Source organism: Muntiacus reevesi, chromosome 1, assembly GCF_963930625.1.
Source record: "Muntiacus reevesi chromosome 1, mMunRee1.1, whole genome shotgun sequence".
In the NCBI taxonomy this organism is placed as follows: Eukaryota; Metazoa; Chordata; class Mammalia; order Artiodactyla; family Cervidae; genus Muntiacus; species Muntiacus reevesi.
In genome coordinates, this window is record NC_089249.1 from 90,188,467 (window position 1) to 90,214,884 (window position 26,418).

A 26,418-nucleotide genomic window follows, 5' to 3' on the forward strand; every position below is an offset into this window, starting at 1 on the left:
CTAGTTGGATATTTTTGCAGTCCAAGGGACTCTCAAGAGTCCTCTCCAACACCACAATTCAAAAGCATCAATTCTTTGGTGCTCTGCTTTCTTTATAGCCCAACTCTTACATCCATACATGACTACTGGAAAAACCATAGCTTTGACTAGATGGACCTTTGTTGGCAAAGTAATGTCTCTGCTTTTTAATATGCTACCTAGGTTGGTCATAACTTCTTCCAAGAAGTAAGCATCTTTTAATTTCGTGGCTGAGTCACCATCTGCAGTGATTTTGGAGCCCCAAAAAGCAAAGTCTGTCACTGTTTCCACTGTTTCCCCATCTATTTGCCATAAAGTGATGGGACTGGATGCCATGATCTTAGTTTTCTGAATGTTGAGTTTTAAGCCAACTTTTTCACTCTCCTCTTTCACTTTCATCAAGAGGCTTTTTAGTTCTTCATTTTCTGCCATAAGGGTGGTGTCATTTGCATATCTAAGGTTATTGATATTTCTCCCAGAAACTTGATTCCAGCTTATGCTTCATCCAGCCCAGCATTTCTCATGATGTACTCTGCATATAAGTTAAATAAGCAGGGTAACAATATACAGCCTTGATGTACTCCCTTCCAGATTTGGAACCATTCTATTTTTCCATGTCCTGTTCTAACTGTTGCTTCCTGACCTGCATACAGATTTCTCAAGAGGCAGATAAGGTGGTCTGGTATTCCCATCTCTTAAAGAATTTTCCACAGTTTGTTGTGATCCACACAGTCAAAGGCTTTGGCATAGTCAATAAAGCAGAAATAGATGTTTTTCTGGAACTCTCTTGCTTTTTCGATGATCCAATGGATGTTGGCAATTGATCTCTGGTTCCTCTGCCTTTTCTAAATCCAGCTTGAACATCTGGAAGTTCATGGTTCATGTACTGTTGAAGCCTGGCTTGGAGAATTTTGAGCATTACTTTCCTAGCGTGTGATATGAATGCATTTGTGCAGTAGTTTGAGCATTCTTTGGCATTGCCTTTCTTTGCGATTGGAATGAACTGACCTTCTCCAGTGCTTTGGCCACTGCTGAGTTTTCAGCAGTGCATCATTGCTGCAGCAATTGAGTGCAGCATTTTAGCAGCAGCATCTTTTAGGATTTGAAATAGCTCAACTGGAATTCCTTCACCTCCACTAGCTTTGTTCATACTGACGCTTCCTAAGGCCCACTTGACTTCACATTCCAGGATGTCTGGCTCTGGCTGCGCGGCACTGAAGTAGCTGTGAGGAGATATCCCACACCCAAAGGAGAAGCCCTGGCAAGACGGTAGGCACTGGAGCAGCAGCTGTGCGGTGCTGGAGCGACTTTGAGGAGGTACACCACGTCAAAAGGCAAAAGAGACGCCCCAGCAATATGGTAGAAGGGGCAAATTTGAGTTTAAAATCAAACCCCATTCCCGCCAGAGACACTCAGGGGGCTCAAACAAACCTGTGCGCACCAGGACCCAGAGACCCCACAGAGACTGAGCAGAACTATGTCTGAGTGTCTCCTGTGGAGGTACGGCTCAGCAGTGGACTGCTCAGGGGCAGGGCTCTGGGTGCAGCAGACCTGGGTATGGCATAAGCCCTCTTGGAGGAGATCGCCATTAACCCCACCATAGAGCATCAGGATAATTCCAATAAAATGAACGCAGCCATCCATCACACATTGTTACATTCAGGGAAGTCCTGAGCAGGGGTGGAGGCAAGTGTTTCGAGGACCCCGAATCTGTGCAGTCTGGCCTGGTGAGGGGTGCTGGACCCTCTGCAGGCCTCCTCATGCCAAGGCCTGGGGACTTAGGGCCCAGAGTGCTGGCCAGCTTGCCCAATGCTCCACTTGTTTGACTAGTCACTCACTCACTCATGCAACCAGTATTTGTGCTGTGCCTCTTGTTACCCAATGCTGCTCTGGGGCCAGGGCTGAAAAAGGACAAAAATCACTGCCCAGTGGAGCCAACAGCCTAAGGCAGCAAGTGAGACAAGAAGCAAGAATAACAAACCCTCTTGCTGTGCGCCAGTCACTGATCTCAGTGCTTTCATATTTCATTTTCACCACCCTGTGTTGTTTGCTGTTTTAGTCACCAACTTGTGTCCGACTCTTTGCGACCCCATGGACTGTAGCCCACCCGTCTCCTCTCTCCATGGAATTTCCCAGGCAAGAAAACTGGAGTGGATTGCCATTTCCTTCTCCAGGGGATCTTCCCAACCCAGGAATTGAACCCACATCTCCTTCATCAGGTAAACAGCCAACAGGGCAGCCTGTCCACCTATGAAATAGGCACTATTGTTAAGTACAATTTACATACAGGAAAAGTGAGGCACAGACAGGTCACATCACCTTCCCAAGATCAGCAGCCAGGAAGTGGAGGAGTCCTGGATTTAAACAGAGCCCAGGCTTTCAGTGATCGCACTCCACAAAATAAATGTCAGTTATACATCACTGTAGGAGGTGATAAGTTCAGTAGGAAAAAAATACAGGGAAGCAGGATAGGAAGTGCTAGGGGGTATGTGTGGGAGAGAGTGGTTTGCGGTTTTAATGATAGGGGTCAGGAACATCCTCATCATGAAGGGGACACTAGCAAAGACTTGAAGGAAGTGAGGAAGTGAGTTATACAGACATCTGGTGGTGGGGAGAACATTCTGAGGAGCAGATAGCGAGTGCAAAGGCCATGATGGGGAGTAAAGATTCTGCACCCCATTTCAGCATGGGAGGGTGAGGGCTTTCCACACCACCCAGCAATTCCCTGACACCAGCTCAGTCTTGTAAAATTCAACTCAAACCTGACACTATCTCTGCAGAGAGAGCCACAGAATCCATAGGCTAAAGGTTCAGTTCTACAAGACTCCTCTCCCCCCACAACCTCAGACCCCACTCATAAAACCAGCTTGTCTCCTATGCTTCTTCTGACCTATAGACAGGAGATTCCAACGACTCCTTCACTGGGTTTGATTAATTTGCTAAAGCAACTCACAAAACTCTGAGAAACATTTTTAGTTCCTGGATTATTGGTTTATCATAAAAGCCTGTAACTCAGAAACAGCCAGTTGGAAGAGATGCACACGGCAAGGTATAAAGAAAGGTTGCCAAGCTTCCATGCCTTCTCCTAGGGTACCATTCCCCTGAACTCCATGTATTCACAACCAGAAGCTCTCTGAGCCCATCCTTGTGGGTTTTCATGGAGGCTTCATTCTACAGACATGACTGATTAAATCCCTGACCATTGGCAATTGATTCAACCGCCAGCTTCTCTCCCCTCTGCAGAAGTCAGGGGTGGGGTTGCAGGTCCCAACCCTCCAATCATGAGATTGACTCTCCTGGTAACCAGCTTCCATCCTTAGGTGGGATACAAAAGTCATCTCATTAACAAAACAAGAGACACCTTTATGGCTCCCATCGCAGGCAATTTCAAGAGTTTTAGGGATTCTGTGCCAGAAATGGGTCAAGGACCAAATATATATTTCCTATTATAAGTCACGACGTCACAGGGAGCCTGCCTGGAGTGTGCAGCAGCTGCAGCGGAGGGAGAAGGAAACTGAAGGAGTTGAGACAGAGGTAAGGGGTTGGGAAATCATACCACACAGGGCTGATGAAGGCATGACAGGGACCTGGGATTCTTTCTGAGTGGTGGGAGTTGTGAAAGCCGTTATCAGTCAGTCAGTCAGTCATGTCCAACTCTGAGATCCCATGGACTGTAGCCCGCCAGGCTCCTGTCCATGGAATTTTCCAGGCAAGAATACTGGACTGGGTTGCCAGGGGATTTTCCCAACCCAGGCATCAAATCTGTGTCTCTTGCATTCGCTGTATTGGCAGGTGAATTCTTTACCACTAGAACCACCTGGGAAGGCCGGGAGCCAGAATGCTTTCTGACATATATTTCCCGTCTGTCCCCTTCTGGCCTCAGGATTACTCTTCCTTGTCTCTCTGAAGCTGTGTGTGGCCATGTGCCTTTCTCAGTCAACAGAATGGGAGCAGAAGTGATGTGATCACTTTCAGATAGAAACTTTGAATAAGAAGTAAGCTTTCGTGGGTTAAGCCACTCAGATTTTGGTGTTGTTACCTCAGCATAATCTAGCCCAAACTGATGAGTACAGATTCCAAGAGGGAAGACCTATTCTGGCAGGATCAGTCTGACCGCAGCTGATATTCAGAGACATGTTGGAAGCAGAGAAAGCAGTTAAGGGAGCATTGTATCACCAGATGAGAGATGCAGATGATGGTCAATCAATCATCAGTAATATTGGAAATAATGAAAAGTGATCCGATTCCAGATATATGCAATTGAACCATCAGAATTTGCTAATGAATTCGATACTAGCAGAGAGAAAGCAAGTTGAAGATGACCCCAGGGTTTATGGTATGGTAACTAGAACGACAAAAAAAAAACCCCTCAACCCTCCAAACCAACCCCTTTGTGCAACACACACACGTTTCAAAAAAGAACTCTATTTTTCTTTCAGCAGGCAGATGCCTGAAATTTCACTATTAAAGAGTCATTCTTCTTGGATAAGCTTTTCCCTTTCCAGGCAGTTTATTTCAAAATGAAAATATCCACTAGAGAGGTTCTTTAATGTGGATGGGTTTATTTTAGCAACTCAGAGACACCCTTGAAATCATCTAGTCCAAGCCTCTTATTTCATTTGAAAAAAACGGAGGTCCAAAGAAGTAAATGATCTTGCCCAAGGTCATGTAGAAAATTAGAATCCAGCCGAGACCTGAAGAGAAGGACTCCTGATTCATAGCTCATTGCTTTCTCCTCTGCCTCTTGTCCAGGCTGCGTATGGGGCTTCTGGCTATGTATGCACATTGGGGGGATGCAGGGAGGAGAGCCAGTGACTCCTTCACTATTCTGTGTGGACCAGTCCTGAGCAGGACTCAAGAGCATCCTCCTTCAAGGCTGAGAATCTTTCCATCACATTAACCTTTACTTTACTGGTCCTGAGGCAAAGCCCATACCTGAGAAGAAAAAGTATTAAAAGGAACTGAAAAGAATACATCCTGTTCAACTCTGCCTGTGAGTGTGTCTGACAGTTAGCAAGCATGGAGCACGTTCAAGTCCCTTCTTCCCTCTGTCTTGTTTGGTGTTTTCCTGCCCTGCCAGCTTTGTGCCACTCTTCTTACAAAGCATTCTTTGCGCTGCTCCCCCTGGGTCGGGCACAGCTAAAAACAGACAGCGCCAACACTCCTCTTGGTATCCTGGCACATTGCATCCTGGCACGCTAACTAGAATCATTTGATGCTGCATTTTTATGTCAGGCTTTAAATCTGCAAAGTGCCTGACTATAATTTTTATTAGATTTTTATTATTAGTTGTACCTTTTAAAACAGCTATTTGAAACTGTTACCACCACCGAAACTCTTCTCCGACTTTGGCAAATCTTGGACCATGGCCATTTTTGGTGACTTCTGTCTTAGACCCAGTTCAGGGTCTAAGGAAGCCAAACCACCTTTTTAGGTAGTTAGTGAAATCAGCCATTTCCCACGTGTGGCAGAGTGGTGAGAGTCAACAGGCAGGATTGGACCAGAATCTCTGCTTCTAAGAAGAAAGTAAAGAATAACACACACACAAAAAGAATAACCCAAAAAGAAAAGCATGGCAAAAGAGATTCACAGCTTTAGAGGCCAAACAGCAATTCTCAGAGCCACTGGCAGTCAAGGGACAGCTTGTAATGTTTATCAGGTCCCAGTATTGAAAAAATGTGTAGAATAAACTGAAATCATGTTAACTTTTCCTTCTGAAGTTTAAATGAATATCTGTGTTATACAAAAGTGCCGAAAAGTATATCAAAGCCTATAAAAATAAGGCTAACTAAGACAGTGTTTCCAATGATTTTGCTTTCATTGGAAAAGAAATGTCCCCATAAAAAGGCATAACTTGTGCCTCATTCTCCTGTTGAGCGATCTACAAACTCTGCACTTGACATCCTGGATAAACTTCCCTTTCTTCCAAGCAAACCAATTTTGTCTTTCCCTGCACACATGTAAGAAGTTTGGAAAGATCACTAACGCCACACTTGGAACAATGTGACATTGTCTGCTGCTCCTGGACACAGGGCCTGTTTCATATATTAACTGCTTTCTAAACTCCACTAATGGCAATGCCATATGCTCTGTCCTCAGTTTTTACGCCCATTTATACCTTTATTCCCCCTCAGCAGACCCCAGCTGTTATTAAAGAACAGTATTTAAGTCCCATCACAATAAAGATTTCTCAATAAGAAATGATCCCAAACAGTGGCCCGTTTGTTGCAATAATTTTACCAAATTCAATTTGGCACAGTGTATACTCAGATCTGCCAATGATGCAGAAAAAAAAAAAAAAAGCTGAATACCTGATCTCAGAAGGCTTGCTGTTTGAAGTGACAAGATTCCAACATAACCTCTTGAACTCAATTCTGATGGGACCGCATAGAGAATTCCAAATGGGAATGATGGCTTGGTCCTATAGAGATAGGACCTATAGAGATAGGGTTGTTTTTGTTTCCACTCCTGCCACTTTTTGCTCCAGGCCTTGATGGATCCTAGGTTCCATCACAAGGATAAGAGAACTTCAGCAACTGCCATTCCTGTGACAACAGAGTCTTTTCCAAGGGGGTTCAGGAGAACTTCTTAACCACACAATCCCCTTACCCACACAATCAATCACCTTACTGCACAATCAGACCTGACAGTGTGATACTGGTATTGACACTAGGTGGCTTAAGGAAGATTTACCTGGACCAAAGTACACATCAGAGGCAGAGTTTAAGCCAGCTCTTTGCTCATCCTAAGAACTTGGTAGCAAAGTAGCTCCTTATTTCATCTCAATCCAGAGGGACATCACACATAAGATCTTTTCTTCCCAGGCCTCTTGGGCAAGCATTTTTCCCCTCACCACAAAATGCTTTTCTTTAAAAAAAAAAAAAAAAGTGAACTTGCTGCTCCAAACCGGCTTGGTATCTGGCTCTGGGTCCAGAACTTGAGGCTAAATGGTGAGGTTGCAGTGTGTTTCTGGATTCTGTGGTTTCAGAGCTACTCTTTCCAAACCAGGGTGGGCTCTCTGAACAACGGTCAAGCTGGCGCACTCCGCGTCTCCCTGCTTTGTCACCCCAGCCTCATCTGGCTAGAAGGAAATGTGTCTGCAGAAGCAATGATTCCCTTCGCTGAGCACTCATCCTGTGCCAACCAACACCCCCAAGTGCTTTCCCTCCATTGTCTTGTTTAAACCTCCCAGTGTTCCCCTACGCCCACCAGATCTCCCTCCCCCAGGGGGCATCTCCCTCCTCTGAGAAGTCTGACGCTCAGAGAGGTTAAGTAACCTGCCCAGGGTCACAGTGGTAGTAAGTGATTGAGGTAGCTCTGGACTTCATCCTAAGATAAAGGAATTTTGAAGGGCACGGGCCCAACTCTCATGCCAATACAGTCTTCTATCAAACATCAATCACATGCTTTATGCTATATAACACAAACACAAGCTACTTTCCCAAAAAGACAAAGAAGAAAATTTCTTAGAGAACTATCTAACTCAGCTTCAGCTAAGGTCTTCCCAGTCCTCCCATGACACCTGTAAGCCCAGGACTGACTTTATCCCTAGGGCTGGGACTTGAAATCCTGGAAACACGGCCTGGCAGGCAGCAGGATGTGTACCTGCTCAGTAGGGCCGCAGAAGCCTGTCTGTCAGGAAAACGCCTTCCCCTCCTGCACTTCCTTTTTATTTAAAGCAACATTTTGAAAGTAAAATTAACCAGTGTGTAGCATAAACAGTACAACAATAGCTGTGATTAATCTGTCGGAGATGGTATAATGTGATGCTAATAGGAAGAAATAAACTCCTGCTGAAGATCAAAGTCAGCTCTGCACATGGAGAACTTTTAAAATTAGAATGCCAATAAATGAATCTCCATCCTGGAAAAAAAAAGAAAAAGAGCTCTGCAGGCTGGCAGAATGAGGGAGGAGAATGCCCAGAGAAGCAGGAACCCTGGAGAAGAAAAGTTCCGGTCTGCAGCCCGGCCTCTTGTCCTCTAGTATCTGGCAGCCCCTCTTTCTCTAACTTTGTGATGGTCACTCAAACCTCCCCCAGGCCTCCCATGTACTGTTACAATCCATCCAGCTCAGCCAGGGCATGTAGGAGGAGCGTGGGGCATGTCTGCATGGAGTGTGTGTGCACGCAGGTGCGGAGGAGGGGGGATGCACCCAAGTCTGCGTTGAGCACCCACCTAACAGAGCTCCTCCTGTGCCTTAGCATAGGTCCTACAGGGCCTCCCAGGTGGCGCTAGTGGTAAAGAACACGCCTGCCAATGCTGGAGACCTAAGAGACACGGGGTGATCCCTGGATCAAGAAGATCCCCTGGAGGAAGGCATGGCAACCCACTCCAGCATCCTTGCCTAGAGAATCCCACGGACAGAGGAGCCCAGAGGGTTATGGTCCACAGGGTTGCAGAGTCTGACACCAGTGAAATGGCTTAGCATATACTTGAGTCTTAAGTTACAAGTGAAGGAACTGGAGTTGTGAACCCAGATCCTTCGGGTTCTGAAGCCCGGGAGATTTTGTGTGTGTGTGCTTCTCTTTGGGAAAAGTATAAGCTAATAAAGAAACTGTGATGATGCATGTTCCACTTACATCCATGGAATGGCAAATGAAGAATTGACGAGCATGCAGTAAACAAGCAGTTAAACAGCAATGAAAAATGGAGTGCCCACTGTGAGCAGGCAGAGTGTTAGGTGAAAAATGGAGTGCCTACTGTGTGCAGACAGAGTGTTAGGTGCTGAGGATGGCATGGCCCTTGCTACTCTTGAGAGAAGTTTGCTGAGAGAGAAAGAAGGGAGACTGACAGGCAGACAGGCCTTTATAATCCAGTGCAGATGCTGCAGAGCCCCAATCAGAGGGTTTGAGGGGGCCACAGAGAAGGAACCTACTCAAGACTTGGGGAGTCAGGCTGTCACGTCTGTGCTGAGGCCTCGAAAACAAGGCAGGGTCAGCTTATGAAGGTGACACAGAGCAGGAAAATGTCCCAGGAAGAGGAAAGAGCATGTGCAAAGGCCCAGAGAAGCACGATCCATGGATGCCTATACAATATCTCCATGAACAAATACGAAATTATTTCAGCTCCCCCCACCCCAGATCCTGGGTACCCTCAAGTATCCCCTTCACCCAATTTACAAGTTAGCTCTGCCATGTTCTCAGCCAGCTCTGTTGCCCACTAGAATGCAGATACCCCTGAGAGAACCAATGGATTTTAATCCATTTCAGTTCAGTGCTGGTGACTGTCCCAGGCCATTTCCTGAGAGTAGAAATGGACACCTAAGTATGACTGCTGGTCCCCCAAAGGGAGGCAGGTTTTGCCAGGCTCACAGTCTGGCAAACATGAAGTCCTGCTGCCACCAAAACTCTTGTCATAAAGGTGCTACCAGCAAGGGTGATGTGTGTCCCCACCTGCTGCATCTCAGCATCACAACAGCAACTCCCTGTCACTCCCACACTGCCACTCACTCAGCCCAGGACTGAGTGTCTAAGGGAGCAAGACCAGGGTTATGGTGGAATTAAACTGTTGAATGGGCCAGCACACCTGAGTGGTCTACAGTTTTCTTAGCTTCTACCAGACCGACAAAAATGACTTTAAATACTTAAGTTTTGTTTTCTTTAAGGATTTTCCAAAATACTAGTCAGTAAGGTGCAATGGATTATTCCAATACTTGGGCCACCTGAAACAAACAGCCAACTCATTGGATAAGACCCTGATGCAGGGAAGAACTGAAAGCAAAAGGAGAAGAGGGTGGCCGAGGATGAGATGGTTGGATAGCATTACTGATTCAATGGACATGAACTTGGGCAAACTCCAGGAGATGGTGAGGAACAGGGAGGCCTGGTGTGCAGTAGTCCATGGGGTCACAGAGTCAGACGTGACTTAGTGACTGAACAACAAAAAGGTGCAAGGATGAGGGCATGGATTTTGGAACCCACAAATTAGGTGTGTGATCTCAATCTGGTTATTTAAACTCTCTGAATTTCAACTGATTCATTCAATAATATGCATTTGTTTAGGATCTACTATATTCTAGGTGTTATGAGGAGTACTAGGCTCTGACAGTTCCTAAGATTTTAGTTTAGTGGGAATGTAGACTACTGCCTATTATGTGAATGTAACAAGGATGGGCACATATACTTTCTTCTTCACTCCCAGTATTCGACTTCCCCTTGTTCTTCCAGAGGCATGTGGTTTTCATAGGAGACTTTTTGGATTGTTGCAGACAGGATGCAAAGAGAAAGAAAAAGCCAATATTCAGCTTTCCATCCAGAATAGGATGTTTGAGTCCATAGCAAAACAATGGTTTTTGAAAGCCAAGCATTCTCAGAATCAAAAAGGAGGGGTGAGGGAGCTTTCTGAATTCCTTAAGCTCCATTAAAATATCAAAAGCCAGACTTGGAGCTCTTGATCCTAGCCTTTCACTGTAGGCCTAAGGTGGGGAGAGCCCAGGGTGTGACCTGAGAGGAGACTGGCCGAGGGAAGGAGGAGGACACAGCTTTTGCCTTCAGCCCCGCAGAGGAGAGTGGGCAGGGGAAAGACAAGCCAGGCAGGTGACCACTGGCCAGGGTCCTCGTTTTCCCTTCTTCTTGGGTCTACCCCAAAGGGTAGGATGAGCATTACAAAAAGGGGTAGGAGAGAACCAGAGAATACTGCAGCACGTGGCCTACTTCCCTGGGTTCAGGCCTCTGAGAGATGCCCCGGGTTTGTTTTGGCACCAAAGCAGCAGAGAAATGAGAGTATGGCATTGGGGGTGGGGAGTCCTCAGTAGAGACTTTGAGATAATACCTCTGGCTCCCTTCAGCCTGCATCCAGTGTGCAGAGATGGCCACTTTCCTGACATCTTTCCTGACCTCCAGACTTCTGTGCTGTACATATGCCCCTAAAGTTTCCACAGGTTCCCCCCAAAATCCTAAACTGAAGATCTCAGCTTCCCAGCCTACCCACAGGCTCCAAAATTACCACCATCTCTATAATTGACACAAACATTTATTTGGTCAGGCAAATCGGGAAGCCAGGGGACATCCAGGAGACCCCTTTCTCTTCCTTTTCCCGTCATCCAACCACTCTCACATTCTAGCAACCTTATTTTTGCATTTATTTTGAACGTGTCTCCTCTCTGCACTTAGCTCCTAGTAACAGCTCAGGCCATCACTGTCACTGTTCACTTGCACGTGAACTTTAGTTTCACTCCAAGTAGAGCAAACTGGGAGGAGAGGGTGGAAGACATTGGAGCATCAGGTTAACACTGTGTACTCAGCACAAGGTACTGGTGCTGCATACACATTGGGTACCCCCCAAGGTACCCCCAGTGCCTCAGATCTCACTATCCAGGTGCATGCTGATGGCCTTTCTTCTACAAGCACCTGGGGGCTTTCTCTGGCCGCAGAAGCATGATCAGATGAGAAGAAGAGGCAGACTACTAGTGGTGGGGGACTATTCTCCCCTCTCCCCAAATAGTTTTCAAACAACTATGAATGGGGGTTGGAGGACAAATACCCTAGCTCCTTCCCTCCTCATGAGAGATGACATTGAGGGATGACCATTTTGCTTGAGAATGACTGTACCCCCCAGGGGATCCATACCCTCCTTGACCTCACCTGTGACTCCTCTGGCTTCATCTCCTGCCACTTTGTGTCCCATTAATTCTGAACTGGCTGCAGTGTCCTGAACGTACCACACCATTCCTGCACACCTTAATTCAAGTTTTCCCTCTGTCTGCAATGGGGTGTTTCCCAATCGTCTTCCCTAGCTCTTACTCATACCTCTGCTAACCTCATTTACATATATTTAAGCATTTGTCATGTACAATACAGAGTGCCTCAGAAGTACCTAGGAAGGGCACTCAGTCTTTGCTTAGGGGGTCAAGGAAAGCACCCCATTAGAAGTATCATCTAAGATTCCAAGAGGTGAGTCTCAAAGGAATAGAAAGGGGCAAGATGGAACTGGGGGAGTGATGGGTTTTTGAAGCACTGAAAAAGGAATATGGGGCCCAGAGATGCCAGCACAGCTTGTTAAATGAACTGAAAAAAAGTTCACCAAGGCTGGAGCTGTAGGAAAGAAAAGGAAGCTGCAGGAGGGGGAGATGAAGAGGCATGAGAGGCCGGATGACACAGGGCTTTAAGGAACAGAGAATTTATGTTACTGCAATGGATGATAATGAAGAGACTCTGAAGCTCCTAGCTGGTCAAATGCTTCATTCCCAGAGCTTCCATATCTTCCCTGGGCTGTATCTTATCAGTTGACACATCTGCTTTCCCACAGGATAGCAAGTTCCTATGTGGCAGGAAACACTTCTCCATGACCTCTGTTTTCTTGTCCCTCACACAGATCCTGTCCCAGAACAGGACTGTAATAAGCTCATTGAGTTGGGCCACTGAGGTGACAGAGAGCCAGCCGGCCCAGACTCCTCCACGGGAGCATCACAAAGAAGGCGTGAGGCCCCGGCCTGTGCCTTAGCATCACGGATCCTAACTGTCAACACGGCACCACGTGGCAGGAAAGAGCAGCCGCAACGCTCTACAGACAGACTTTGGAGGGCGCCACCCCAGAGTATCTCTGCAGTTACCCCAACAGAAATGCCCAACACCCAGGCTGGTGGGGGCTGAAGAGTGAAGACCCGGGTGCAGGCTCCAGCACAGCAGTAGACGTGTGGGGGCTCCTGAGGGGCACTGAGGACTCACCCTGGTGGGTGGGGAGCAGGAGAGCCTCAGAGGGCTCTGAACACCACACCCACGAGGATGAGATCTGGGTGGTCTGCGTGGCGGCCATCAGGTCATTGAAAGCCCTTCTGGGGACACAGCTGGACCATTCTGGGAAGTTGGAATCTCACAGTTGTTTGCATCAGAAGAGCAGAAGGGAGACTCCAGTCCCCTAGGAGACTCGCTCAACCTGCACCTAAAGAGGTCACTGCCTGTTTCATCGTGGCTGATTTCTGTGTCTCTGTTCACGCTCCTTTCCAAGTCACAATTTTATTTTTATGAGCCTGGAATATAATGTATATTAAATAACTATTTAATAAGGGCTTCCCTAGTGGCTCAGGGGTAAAGAATCCGCCTGCCAATGTAGGAGATGTGGGTTTGATCCCTGGATTGAGAAGATCCCCTGGAGAAGGAAATGGCAACCCACTCAAGCATTCTTGCCTGGGAAATTTCATGGACAGAGGAGCCTGGGGGGGACTGCAGTCCATGATGTCTCAAAGAGTCAGACAGGACTTAGACATGACTAAACAACAACAACAAAAGTGGGTGAAGCAACTTATTAGCATTTAAGTTTCACACAATTAGAGGCTATTTTGTTTACTTGCTTAATTTCTGGCCCCTAAAACAAGACTGGCCCATTGTAAGTGTTCAGAAATTACTTATTTAATATATTTAACTCTATAACTACAAGTTATTATACTTATGGCTCAAAGAGGATAGATCTTTCTCCCAAGGTCGCGCCACCTTAGAGAAATGAAAACTTTGTAGTTGCAAGCTGGTGGCTTTCCTGGGCTGCGGTGCCCCCAATGGAGAAGAGCTGAACTGCTCTGAGCCCAGCTAGGCTCTCTGACTGGTTCCACGGATGAGATCCGTGGGGTTGCTGCAGCTTGAGTTAAGAACAAAGACTTTGGATGGACGTGCTGAGGGGGACGGGGGATGGCAGCAGAGCCCTTGGCAGTATCAGTATATATGGTCTAAAACAAGAACCTGGGGAGCAACTGGCACATAGGGACACTCAATGTCAGTGACTGAAGGGCATGCGTGAGAGGTCACAGTTGAAGAAGGGGGTGGAATCATAAAACGAGGAGGGGACACCTGCAAGAATGAGCGTGGGAAAGAAAGTAAAGTCATGGACTAAGCCTTGGGAGGCAAGTTGCATTTTGAGGGCAGACAGAGAAATCAGAGAGCTAGATGGCAAGCCAGGATGTAGTCACAAGAGCCTAGAAAAGAAAATGTTAGATGCTGGAGGTCATTGGAGAAGAAGCTAAGGACTGGAATAGTCTGCTGAACCTGGCCAAAAGGTGGAAGAGGCATGGTGTTTACCAGCAAGAGCACCAGGCTTAGGTCACATCTCTGCTCAGCCATTGACTTAAGCCGAGCAAAAGAAGTACCTCCTAGATCTTCAGCTTCCTTATCTACAAATGGAAGATGGTTACTGATCCGGCCTGGGTTCAGGCCTGAAACACAGATGCGCTCAATCAAAGCTGCCATCATGATATTGGTGGTGGGGTGGTTATTGCAACTGTGACCTTGAAGAAGACAATATCAGTTCAGTAGGGGGAAGGGAAAGGGAAGAAGATGGGAACCAGACTGCAGGGAGTTAAGGGGAGCCAAGGAAATGGTGAGTGTCAATGACTTCGCTGAGGAATTTGGTAGTAAAAGAAAGTTGAGAAATCCAGTGATTCTGCTGCAGAAGGGCCAGTTGTTTCTTTAAAAGAGAAAAGGCAAGTGAGTGCTCACAAGCAAAAGTGAAGAGACCTTGGAGATGGAGAAAGTGAAGAGATCAGAGAGGAAGAAAGGAGATATCAAAGAGGAGGTAGACATAGTCCTCCAGAGGAGATAAGGGAGCCCCCCCAGCTGCAGTGTTCTCTGCTCCTTTATCAGCCTCCCCGCTCCATGCAGGGTCGGGAGGTCTTTTCCTCAGTCAGAAAGTGTGATATCAAGAAGACTTGCCCAGAAGTCAAAAGACCTGAGTTCTGGTCCTGCCCCTGTTTGTCTGTACTTGGTCTACACCCTTGTTCTTCTGAAACGTGTCCTCCTCCTGCATAAACGAGGTGGCTGGAGTGATCATCTCCGTGATTCTGTAACTGTGTCATCTCACTCAGCATTATAAGATGTTTCCTCTTCTGAAGTGTTTCTCCACTCTGATCAGCAGGAAGGGGAAAAAAAAATCTTTGAACTGAAGCTATCACTTCCTCCAGCAGTTGGGATAATATTTCTGTTTCACACGTATTGCGAGCAGAGCCAGTGATTCCATCAGTGCTGTAGACCACTTCTGAGCCTCCTGGTGTTTTAAATAGCATAGGCACTTGGTCCTGGCCTTCTGGAATGAAGCAAGGGAGAGACAGGAGCTTTGTGCTAGGCCGAGTGTTGCTGTTGACAAGGCACTCAATGGCTGCAGGCTTCTGCATCCTCAGAAATAACAACAATTACTGCGCACACCACAATCTGTCCTCCGAGGCAGCAAACGCATCAGCTGCTGGTTATTTTGATACCCTGGATAAAAAGCTTTCGAGAAAATCTAGTACAGAAAACATTCTTATCCTCTGCTTGTCTGCACCATTCCTTCTGCCTGCTGCCCTCTCAGCTGTTTGCATTCCTATAAATGTAGCTGGTCCAGGCTTCAAGGTCCTGTCTCAGTGGCTAGGAGGAAGTTGTTTCTGTTTGGATCCTCATGAAAGTGGAAGAAGCAAGAGAAGAGACATCTGGTTATGTGTCTGGGTGCCAAGGCCAGTCTGACCTGGAATCTGCTGGGAACCAATGCAATGTGGATGCGCTGACAGCCGCAAATGGCTATGAGCATTGCAGGCTTCAAAAAGCATTCACTGAACACCTACTGTGTGCCAGGCCTGGTGCCAGGACCAGGAGAGATGGTGATGAACACAGCCAGGATCTAATAACCAGCCCCCACAAGAACACGAGTGTCGCGGTCCAGCCCCGGCAGGACCAGGAATACCCAAGGGATGAGTGGCATCGGCGAGGAAGAAGACAGACAGACACACACACACAGAAGGTTGCGTAGAAGAGGTAGCTTTTTTTTTTTTAAGGATAGCTCAGTTTTTATAGAATGAACCTTACCTCCCCCTTAAGTCACCACATCAGATATTGGTTTGTGCTTCCGTCAGTATTTTTTCCCCCACGTTTCCCCTATGCATTCATCTAGAACGTTCCCGATAACAGAGTTTTCCTTAAATGTCCCGTACATAGTCTTCTAGCCTCAATGGCCTAACATTTTCACTCGAACAAAACCAATGTTCCATCGATTCCAGATATAGCATGAATTCTTTGGGTAATAAAACAATGCATGGGAAGGGTCACAGTAACATGTTGGACGTTTCTGAGAATAGTACCATGAGAAAACCCTGATATTTTTCTTTACCTGAAACCACAAAATCTCAATTTACAATGATTAACTATTAAACAGCAAAAACACCTCAAAAGCAGCAAAACACCTCTCTCTATTAATAGTGAGATATTGGCAGTGAAGCTGGTTAATATAAATCTTCTAATGAAATCCTATGTACCCCATTTCCTAACTCTACAGAAATACCCATAATCTCATGTTGTTTAAAGAAAGAGAAACAATGAACAAATAGCATCAAGGAAATAGCAATAATGAAAATCCTCTCAACCAAGGAGTAAGTAATCTGAAGCAGTACATCTACTTCTAAATCTAAATGCCTCTACTCTTTTCTATTCTAGAACATTATAATCTTTTAAGCAAGCAGCCAAACTATACCTGTGGCCTTTTCTTTTTTGACTTGATGTTTATGGTCGTGTCCTGAGCCAGAGCAATCATGAGCATCTCCAAAAAGGCTTAGACTTTTCCAGGGAGGCCTTATTACTATATATTATATTTCCAAAAATTAATAGAAAGCCCAACAACAGTAAGACAGAAGGAGGAGAGGGACATACTGGGCCCCGGGGACAACCTCTAGGGGAAGAGCTGCCTTGCAGATTCCTTTCTCATTCTGTGACCTTGTCACGGCCCAGGCACGTCCTGGCGGCTCCCGACACACAAGCTGCTTGATCAGGTACCATGGTCATCTCACAGACTCACACATAGTTGCTGTTCAGCCACTAAATTGTGTCTGACTCTTTTGTGACCCCCGTGGCCTGTAGTCTGCCAGTATCCTCTGTCCATGGGACTTCCCAGGCAAGAATACCAGAGTGGGTTGCCATTTCCTCCTCCAGGGGATCTTCCTGACTCAGGGATCGAACCTGAATCTCCTACTTGGCAGGCAAATTTTTTACTACTGAGCTACCTGGGAAGCCCCTGGCACATGGTAGGTGCTCAATAATCAATCTCTGCAATGTGTGTTTGTTATTTACATGTTATAATTTACTCAAGACCCTTAAAACTCATGGACATTCAGGAACGGAAAGGAGTGCTTATTAAACCAACATGTGCCATCAGAATAAGATCAACAATTTGTGGAATGGGGTATCCAGGCTTGTATCCTGTTTACATCACTTTTAAATCTCCCTCTTACATTCTACATAAAAAAGAACCACAAGTGCCCCAAAACCTTTTATCCTTCTGGGTGATAACACAAGGACACATACAAAAGGTCTGCATTCAACAACCAAATACTCTGCTATTCTAAAAATTTCAACTTCATCCCTGAATTCTTGGGCAGCGATTATGTAAGGCTTAGGGCTGGCACTTTCAAACAAGTTTATACCTGACATGATTGATGAATGAATTTGTCCTATTGTCTGGAAATTCCTTTGTGTGACTGACTGATACATGACCTATTGGATCGCCCTACTCTGATGCCATGTCTATATAAAGGGCCATTCACGGTGGCTCTGGTCACTTACACTCACCTCCTAGGTGTGTTCCTCCAGCAGTTTGTATCTGAACAACCCAAGCAGATAAGCCTTTGCTGGGAAATAACGAGGTCATATCAAAGCTGAAGCTCCCTTCCAAGTCTGAGGCTTTCTTCCTACATCATGCTTCTCAGGTAAACGGGTAAACCTAGGTATGGGGGCAAAGACAAAAACAGAGAGACGTGATAACCTCAGATAAGTCTATGTCAAGGGCCAAAGCAGAGCCTCATCTTGTTCAAGTGCCCTCCACTGGGGAACAAGGGCCACCTCTGGACTGCGAGCAGGAATCCCCATGCCTCACCAAGTCTGGCACCTGTGGGTGACCTTCACATTGATTGCGGTGGCATGGCTTCAGCCATAAAGGGAAACTCTGTCTCTCCCCCTCTCTGTCTCTCTCCTCACATGCCTTCCTCCCTTGTGGTATCAGGCAAAGAGTAGGGATTCAGCATTCAATTTGCTCAAGCAAGAACTGAAGAAACACGTCTACAAGCTCAACACCAGAGGGGTTGGTGGAATGAATTTCCAAAGACATATGAATCCCCCAGAACAATATTACAATTAATGATGCACATTTAGTGGAAATCTGACTTTGGGGGTATTTCTGCCTTGTTAGTATGGGCCATGGGTCAGACACGCTTCCCCCATCAAGCTCTGACTCCACAGAAGCCAAGAAATCTTAGAGGGTAATCCAGGAGATCCCATCCAATGGAAAGCACAGATGGTGGAGGAAAAGAAGAATTTGGGTAAGGCTTGGGGTGGGGTGGAAGGCGGTCTTCCTAGGTCTGTTTAGAGTCACAGAACTCTTGCAACAGTGATGAAAGCTGCGCACCCTCTATCCAGAAAAACGCAGGCATCACACGCAGACAAACATGCCTACAACTTCAGAAGGATCAGGGACTCCAAGAAGGAAGCTTCCTGAGTCAGGGCCTTAAGTGAAGGCTCTGATTCTAGGTCCTGATGCCTAAGTGCTCTGCGCCTTTTCTCTATAGAGGACTTGCCCTTGCCCCTAGGGTTTTCTAGGGGGATACGGTTCTCAGGACCACGGTTCTCAGGGCCTTGTGTCAGAGAAGACTGCACCTTCATCTTTCAGAGCTCCCCTGGCTGCTCTTTTTCTCCCAGGGTGACAGGAGGCGTCCCAGGAGAACGGGGTCTCTGGACTTGTGTCTTTTGGCTGCCAGGAGCAGGAGGAGCAGAAGTCTAGGGCAGGGAAGGTGACGTCCGGCGGACACTCCCGCCGGGCTCCAGGCGCTGGCTGCAGGCTATGCTGGAGGAAAGCGTGGGGGAGGCGGGGGGTGCGTGGTCAGCCGAGGAAATTCGCCCACCCTGAGCCTGTCGGCCCGTGGGCGTCGGCAACCAGTACCCCGGCCTGGTGTCTCAGAAAATCCCCAGCCAACCGGGTTCTGCGCGCGGCCCCTCCAACCGCGTGCGCTTCCTTTTGACCTCTGGAGGGTTGAACCCCTCCCAGGCCGGGTCCAGTCAGCCTTCCCGGGGCAAGATCGACCAACCTCTCTCGTCCCCAGGAGCCCCCGCTGGCGGGCACCTCCGCCTGGCCAGAGCAGGTGCGGGGCTGGGGCCGGGGAGGGTTGGAGTGGGGGAAAGGATTTGGAGTGGGTGACTCAGGGAGGAGGGGCTAAGAATTCAAGAAGCCTGTGTTGAGCAGCTCGGCGCTCGGGCACAGCAGAGAGCTCTGGGAGCCGGAGGGGAGCGCAGCGGTGAGTCAGGCTGCCCCGAGCTCAGCCCGAGAGGGGTGCAGCGCGGGCACGGGCGCGGGCCGGCGTGGCTAGGCTCCCGGGGGGAGAGTATGCAGGGATCGCGGTCTGGCGAGATCTCCGGGCACCACCGTCCCCGAGGTCCCGCGGGCTGAAGTGCGACGGTGAGAGGAGCGTCCCGAGTGGATGCGGGAGCGCGGGAGCCTCTGCTGGCGGGCGAGTCGTGGGGAGCAGCGCTCTATCAGGTCGTGGAGTTCCCGATCTCCCGATGGATGGTCGGAAGTCCGGGAGGCAACCGTGGCGCCTGCAGTCGCGGCACCGCGGTGCCAGAGACTAGCTCGAGGGTTAGAAGGGGGACAGCGCGCAAGTGAGGGAGAGTACGGGAGCCGGGCGAGAGGGATGCGCGGGCTGTGAGCGCGCGGGGCAGCAAGAGTGGTGGTCTGCACCGCGGAGGGCGAATGCGCGGTGTGCGCCCAGTCTCGCGTGTGCTACGCTGCCCCCGGGACGCCGCTCCCAGGTTTGGGGACGAGCCGGGCAAGGGGGTCTGGACCTGGTGCAGCGAGTGGAGCCAGGGTCTCTGGGCTCCTCTGCGAGTCGCTGGAGGGCTGGGAGTCCAGAGTGATGGCCCCAGGGGTTGATAGAGGAAAGCCTGCTGGTCAAGGGACTCCATGGAAGGTCCTGCTACTTGGGTCACACGCCTCACCTCCAGCTGTCTGCTGCCAGGTGTAGGAGAAGCTGGCATGAAGGGGTGGGGCGCGCAGCGCTTTAGGTCCGGGCGGCAGAGAACCAGAGAAGGGAGAGACCCGACTTGGGGTCAAGGAGCGGCATCTTTGAGCAGTCATAAACAAGCAACTTCACTCTGATCACAACTCTCCTTTTGCTTTACCGCCCCCCCCCCCCAAAAAAAAAATTCTGAGATTCTCATGGAAGGTGTTTTCTGCTTGAACTTTCTCTTCTCTAGTGACTTGAGAGATTAAAAAAGAGCGTGCTTGCTAGGCTGGTTTTTCCAAGTTGTTCCAGGTTGGAAGTTGTAACAGTTTGTCGGATAATTTATGGGTGTTTCATGCATTAAAGTGTATTACTGCAAAGCCTTTGGGTGCTGTGGGTATTAAGGAAAACTTAGTGCACGTTCCCAGCTGGAAACCAAAATAGGACTCTCCGGGTATCTCTGCCCCCTCTGTCATCTGAGGCCAGTGGAAATCCTGGAGCAAAGGCACTTGATTAATTGTCCTGGCTCCATCCTCTGGGTGCACCCACTGCAGTGCCAACCCCCTCCTTCTCCACACATGCATGGCCAGCTGCATTCTTAAAATCAGAAAGGGCAGTGGCAGGCCCACCAGCATCTTCTCTCCAGGGTCTTCAGGCTCTTGAAGCTGTCACTTAAGTCTGCTCAAGGGGACTGTTTCTCCTTCTCAACGTGATGCAGAAGGACAACAGCCGTTGGGCCCTGCCAGCTCTTCTTGCATGGTGTTTACAGTTTCCTATCCAATGTCTGAAACTTTCCCCTTCTGAAGACCCACTGAAGAAACACTCCATTAGATCTGGAAGGGTCTCTTTTGTGGAGAAGTCATAGGTCAGCCTGGGCAACCCGACTGTCAATCCACCATGGTCGGTGTTCCCGGACATTGAGGTAACAGAGGACTGGGGTTGGGGGGTGAGTGACAGTGGTCTGGGGTCTCAGACTGGCCCTGCTGGTGTTGACTCAGAGAGGAAATGAATGTTCCTCAGACTCTGGTCCTTGAAGGGAGTTGGGATTAACATCACATGCCACCAAAATCCTCCCCCAGGCTTTTGCCAACGTTTTTGTGCAGGTGGGGAAAAGGGCAACTTTGAATGGAAAAATGTTAGGAGGCACCAAGGGAAATGGGGAACCAACGTCTCGGGGACTGGGGACACATGCATTGATAGGACTGTAGGAGTATCTCAGAGGATTTTCTGGCAGCCGCTGGTGCCACACCATCCCTGGACAGCCATCTCACCCTCAAGCTCCCCAGGCCCACTAGAGAATTGGAAAATTGTCTCCACTTGGGGTAGCCATCCTAGTACTAGGGAATTTCCATATCCTTAACCTTTGTCCACGGGTGGGGTTCTCATCTTCTCCTACCTCCCACCACAGATCTCCTCAACCTGGAGGGGCAGAAGGCGCAGGGAGTGAGGCTTCACACTCTCCTCTTCCAGAGAAAAATCTGTGCAGTGGCCAGGAAGGGGGCCCCAGCTGCCGACATCAGCAGGGAGGGTAGGGCATGGCAGGGCAGGGCTGGAGCCCGAGGGAAGTTTCTCATCATTGCTGAGATTAAACTGATGAGAAAATCACACAACTTTCCTTTTAAATGAGTGCTGAGCACTCCGGCTGCACATTCATGGAGTGCCTTATTTCAGTGGCAGTTGCACTGGAGCCACAGAAAAATGACACTCTGCCCTCAGCAGGCGGTGGAAGGCTTGCTGAGGACTCATATAAAGTCTGGATATCTCTGAGCAAACAACCCATGTTCCCAGAGGGTTTCTTTCTTTGACTGGCACCTCTGAACTTGCAAACCATCAACTAAACTGTCAGCTCCTAGGCTCAGCCAGTCCTGAGAAATCAACTCTGTGATGGGCCGGTTTCACAGAACAGCATTCGGTGGCCTCTAGCAAATAAAGGAAGAGGAAAAGACCCTTGCTCAACCCATTGCCAGGGACCTTGCTTTCTGATAGTGGGGAGACGGTTAACATCCAGTCTCCAAATAGTAGCAAAATCGAGATGGCCCTGAGGCAGAAACGCAGCTGGAGAAGCTGAGGCTTTGTGGTCATTGACCTTTAGGCTGGTTATGCATAGGGATGGAATTGTCCTATTTAAGCAGAGATGATAGACCTTGAGCCACAAAATTTAACCAAGACCAGAACAGTGAAATCACATAATAAAAAAAGATCTTATGCTTCATGATTTTTTTATTACTCTTCTATGGGTTAATGTCTTACATGTTTTGCAGGAATTCCTAGAGGTTGTTTGCCTCAAGAGGAATTATACTGAAATGATCTCTTAATATTTCTTTCCTGTATTTTGAGTAAACTTCTTGTGGTAGTTTTTGAGTTGTAAGACAGAAGGGAAAATAGTTTTGTGATCTTGAGCGAGTCACTAAACTTTGCAGCCTTCACTTTCCCAATCTATGGGAGAAGGGTAATGTATTAATAGTGTTTCTCAATGGGGCTCTTGGCATTTGTGGAAGATTCTTGGTTAAGGGTGCTTTATTTCTGTAATGCTGGAAGTTGAGTAATCCTGCCTTATCTACCAAAATGACAGAAATGGTGACAACCCAAAATCCCCTCCCGCCCATGGAAGGCCAAATGCTTACTTAAAGGGTAATACGGCTCCCAGTTGAGAATTCCCTTGGCAATTTCCAATAAGGACCTTTCTTTCAGGCCTTATGGTCGGGCCATCTTTTACTTAATCACTGAATTGGGGCTTCAGAGATCCAGCCCTGGGCTTCATCCTCCAAAAGCCAGTGTATCAGGCTTCAGGAAACTCAGTGCTGTGGTCCTGCCGGGCATCATCCTTTGCTTTTGTCAGTGGAGTGTGACTACAAATGGCCCACATGAAAAGAAAACTAGAAAGAGTTGGGGGGAAGGGACCGGCGGTATCAGAGCATGGCGGCTTCCTTCTCTGCCATATGCTATTAAAAATACCGGCAGACTGCCTGCCCCGGGTGTCCACAGCACTGGGAGGAAATCCTGCTCTCCTTTACTAAATGGATCACACTGTAGCACCAGGAGGTCCCTTCTCTGAATGAGAGAACGAAGAAGCAGAGCCCTCCCCAGCACTGACAACACTTAATACAACATGGGCACATGTTGACATCAAATTAATACAGCCGTGCCCAAGCTGTGAGAGTAAATGGGAATCAATAATGTGACATTTAATTGAAAAAATAGGCTAGCAATGTACACTGGAGGGACGGTGCATATAGCACTGGGTTTATTCTCACCTATCCTTACCTCTGCCACACGGTCTCACTGGATGACCAAAAATAGAGCCATTTGGGTTATTCATAGTGTAAAGGGCTAAAATGAATAATTTCTTTGGAGGAGTTTATTGCTTGCTACCCACTCCCAAACCCCTGGAGTAGGGAATGGCAACCCATTCCAGTATTCTTGTCCTGGGAAATCCCATGGACAGAGGAACCTGGTAGGCTACGGTCCATAGGGTTGCAAAAGAATTGGACACAACTTTGTGACTAAAGAACAACAACACCCCCAAGTTGCAGAAGAGAGAAAACTATCAAAGTAGTAGAACTGGCAGGGTTTGTAGTTGATTCCTAATGAGGCCAAAAAAAAAAAAAAAAATGGACATCAGAGATGGAAGGAGATTCCCAGATGAGACTGAGATGGGTCTGGTGATGCAATCTGTCACGTAGGACTAGCAACAATGCTTTTTGAGTTGCCCAAGTTTGGCCAACCTCTTTCACATGCGGAAAATCTTTTTATTAGTAGTAGTATTAGTCAGTCAGACAGTCAGGGTTTCCCTGAAAATTCCCCACTGGGGTAAGCAGATGGAGAGGTTTTGGCACTGCCTGCGGTGGCCTCTGCAGGTGGAGAGCTCTGCAAGTGGAATGATCTGGCTCTGAAGTCGGTGAGGATGAGCAGCCCAAGCTTCCCCCAGAAGCTGTCCCACACTGAGGGCAGTTTAAATCCACTGCCACAGAACAGGCTCCCAGTAACCACAAAGTATGTGCTACTTGGTACACAGATGGGCTGATTTTCCCATTTCCTTTGGCTGTCCGCTCAGTAGCCAGGTTGGTGGAATATATCATCTGTCTGAACACCACACACATTCCCAAGTGAGCCCAGGGAGGGCTGCCTGCTGGAAACCTTGAGGGCTCAGCCCGGGTCCAGAGAAGGAGGTACTGTCCAAGCCCCTAGTCACTGTGGATCTGAGGCAGGGTTAAAGTGACTTGCATTTCTCACTTGTCCAAACGCCATCCCGTGTTTGGACCCGAGCAGACCTGACTTGGGAAGATCCCCTGGAGAAGCGCAGGGCAACCCATTCTAGTATTTGTGCCTGGAGAATCCCCATGGGCAGAGGAGCCTGGCAGGCTACAGTCCTCGGGGTCTCAAAGAGTCAGACACGACTGAGCAACTAGGCACAGCACATCACAGGCTTGGCTTGGAGGTGCCGTCTCATCCTCGTCAATAACCAGGTTCTGAGCCCCCGTGCTGGGTGGGAGATGCTGAGAGAGGCAGACTCCCTTTGGACTGTGATTTCAAAGGGAAGAGCAGTCATGCTCCTGAAGGCTGCTGGACTCAGTAAACAGGGAGGAGGGAGATGAGCACCGGGAAAGCAGAAATGCAAGAGGGTATCTCTTGTACCTGGTGCTCCTCTTCTGTGAAACAGAGGTAACAGTAGGACCTGCTCTGCTGGGCCGGGCACCTCGAGCAGGGTGATATTGGTGAGCCACCAGCACAGGCCTGGCACACAGCTGAGCAGGCACTCAACAGACACGAGTTCTTTTCTGCCATCCTCTCTTTCCGTGGTACTGATCTGAGGTACGCTTTTCGCTTCAGATTGAGCAACATCATCTTTGCATTTTCTTATGCCTCTGTATGTGTAAAGCTTTGCTGCCCTGGGAGAAGAAATCTTTCTGGAAGCATCGAATCTTCCCTAGGAATTTACCCACCTTCATTTTGACTTTCTGTAATTAACATTCTCATTGGGATAGAATTGTAACCAAGTATTTCATCTTCTGAACTACCTCCGCCTCATAATATCAGAGGGAAAGGAAACTCAGAGATATTCTTCTGCGATTTTCTTTCAGAGGCAAACTTCTCAGACTTGTATCTCAGAGATGTTATGTAATGCTCTCTAAATAAGGCATTTCTTGAGAATGGCCATTTGTACTGGCAGCTTTAAGAATGTTTCAGTTCCTTACCCCACATAACAACTTCTCCTCCCTCCAACAACTCGTTTCCTTAGGATTTTATGTGTCTTATCAAGTTCACAAGAGAAGGAAGAAGAGGAAGTGAAATTTTCTATGTCAGCCGGGCATTCCTGCTCTCCCACCCCAAGGGTCAGTGGCTGGGCAGCTGTTGCTAAATAGCACATAATCTGTGGTTAAAGAGGGAACAGTCCCCACCCTGGGAAGGCAACATCAGGCCATGGATGGATCTGCCTTCTCCCAGTGAGCATCTTGATTAATATGCTAACCAGGGGCCTGGGCCCTGTTGAGAGTCCTAATAAATATAAATTCTGCCCAAGGAGCTTGCTTTCAAGTCAAAACTTAAATGGCTTCAGAGGCTCATCAGATAATGTAAATGAGGTAGGTGGTGGGGGCTTAGGCTGGTGGGGGCTGCAGAGAACTAGAGAGGGTATGCCCCATCGGAAGAAGACAGGCAATCATGTTGCTTTGCAGGTTTGTAGACCCAATGTGGCCAGATCTTCCAACTTTTCCAAGAATCCAAACTTTGTGCTTGAGTGTATAGATCCTTCACTCTTTAAAACATCCATGCAGATCAACAAAACCTGCCTGCAAATTTCATCTTATTATCCAGATAGACACACTTGGAGAAATTGAGAGCACTATCGAAATGAAAACTAGCTGAAGAAGTTCCCATCAACTCTTAGAGAGGCCTGGATGATCAGTGTCCTCTAGGAAGGCTTCCTAGAGGAAGGGAATGTCTTGCAGGCAGGTAGGATTGTATAAAAGCAGCCCTGGCATAAAACAGAACCAGCTTCAGACCCAGTCTCTGTCTCTTATTGGCTCTAGAACCACATAATGACTTGAAGCCTCAGTTTCCTCATCTGTAAAAAGGACTTATAATGCGCATCTCCGGGGACAGTTGTGAGGGTGAGAGAAAGGAGGGCTGGAAAGCCCTTACTTAGCCCAGAGCCTGGAGCATTGTCAGTGCCCAGTGAGCCTGAGTTCTGTCCTAATGCTGGGCAGGTGGGGGTTAGCCTGTCCAGAGGGCATGAAGGACAAGAAACATGAAGAAGGGCCGTTCACTGAGCTTTGTGAACAGTGGCTTTCTGAGGATTGAGATTCAATTGCTTTTCCTGTCCCCAGAAAAGAACAGCGTTTGTAGGCCGTTTTTCTCCCCTCCTGCCCTCTTCCTGCTTCTCCCCAAGGCCTGAGACTGCGTTCCCACTTGGTCTATCAGAATCCCACACTTTAAAAACCTGACCTGGGCCAACAGCAGAAAAACAGA

At 48.0% G+C, this 26,418-nt stretch overlaps 1 protein-coding gene across 3 annotated transcripts in view; it reads left to right on the top strand.

Annotated features, from left to right (window-relative positions):
* Positions 1-19,059: 19,059 nt before the first annotated feature.
* Positions 19,060-26,418, top strand: part of NGF (nerve growth factor) — a 55,750-nt gene continuing 48,391 nt past the window's right edge. The window contains exon 1 of one of the 3 annotated variants that reach the window (XM_065906401.1): positions 19,060-19,092. The gene's annotated coding sequence lies outside the window, so the exon portion shown is untranslated. Of the gene's footprint in view, positions 19,093-19,178; positions 19,246-19,345; positions 19,407-26,418 lie in introns of those variants that run through there. The other 2 variants (XM_065906394.1, XM_065906418.1) reach the window with 2 other exon arrangements.